Genomic DNA, 1,373 nt, shown 5'->3' with positions numbered 1-1,373 from the left:
GACAGGTAGTTGGGAGGTACATGGGCGGTTGTACCTCTATCTCTGAGCTGGGAAAATCCCTCGCCATGCTCTTGGTGTCCATCTTGCACCATTACTTCTCCTTGTTGGTGTTGGGGAACGCGGTAATTTCAAAAATTTCCTACGATCACGCAAGATCTATCTATGTGATGCATAACAACGAGAGGGGAGAGTGTGTCCACGTATCCTCGTAGACCGAAAGCGGAAGCGTTTAGTTAACGCAGTTGATGTAGTCGAACGTCTTCGTGGCCCAACCGATCCAAGCATCGAACGTACGACACCTCCATGTTCAGCACACGTTCATCTCAGAGACATCCCTCATACTCTTGATCCAGTTGAGGCCGAGGTAGAGTTTCGTCAACACGACAGCGTGGTGATGGTGATGATGAAGTTACCGGCGCAGGGCTTCGCCTAAGCACTACGACGATATGACCGAGGTGTGTAACTATGGAGGGGGGCATCACACACGGCTAAAACAATTGTCAACTTGTGTGTGTAATAGGTGCTCCCCTCCCCCATATATAAATGAGTGGATGAGGGGGGGGGGCTGTAACGCCCCGGATCCGTTGTGCCAAGTGTCTCCCAGTTATTCGTCATTGTTGCCATGTCATTTGCTTGCGTGTTGCATTTTTCCATGTCATCTTCTGCACTTCATCTGCATTTTTTCAAAACTTGCATCCGTTCGGGTTCCGCCGGTTCTCTCCGTTGTCCGTTCCGAGTCCAGACACACTCGCACGCGCCTGCGGCACCTCCGAAATATTAATTTATAAGTGGCTTAAATTTTTTCTCAGAATGGGATGAAAGTTGGCGTGCGGTCTTATTATAGTGTAGACAGAGCGCCTGTCAAGTTTCATCGCATTCGGAGCTCGTTTGATAGCCCAACCGTTATTCATATAGCCGCAATATAGCCGGTCTAACGTCGGATGTTTTCGGTCTCCGGAAACTGTTGTCGGGCTGCCATCCTCCCCCTCTTCTCAGCCCACAACCATCTACACAACCCACCTGCAGCCCACCTAGACCTGCCTAACCCCCCCTCGCGATCGGATCCGTCGGATCGCGATCGGAGGGCCCGAAACCCCCCCAAAACCCCTAACCCTAGACCCCTGCCTATTTAAGAAGCCCCCCTTGCCATTTTTGGGCACCCCTAGCCCTCCACCTACCTCTAGCCGCTGCCTCTCATTGTTTTCCGCGCCAGCCCGCTCCTCCGCCGCCAAGTGGCACCACCAGAGTGGTCAGCCGCCGCCAACCGACGCTCCCGGCCTCTCCTGCGCCTCCACGTGCCTCCCAGCCTCTCTCCCGCAGCCACCAGCCCGCGGCCTGTCAGGACCCGCATCGGGCCCTGGGAAGCCCATCGG

Source organism: Triticum dicoccoides, chromosome 1B (genome assembly GCF_002162155.2).
Source record: "Triticum dicoccoides isolate Atlit2015 ecotype Zavitan chromosome 1B, WEW_v2.0, whole genome shotgun sequence".
Taxonomy (NCBI): domain Eukaryota; kingdom Viridiplantae; phylum Streptophyta; class Magnoliopsida; order Poales; family Poaceae; genus Triticum; species Triticum dicoccoides.
The sequence above is the reverse complement of the archived record's forward strand: the minus strand, read 5'-3'. Positions refer to the sequence as shown.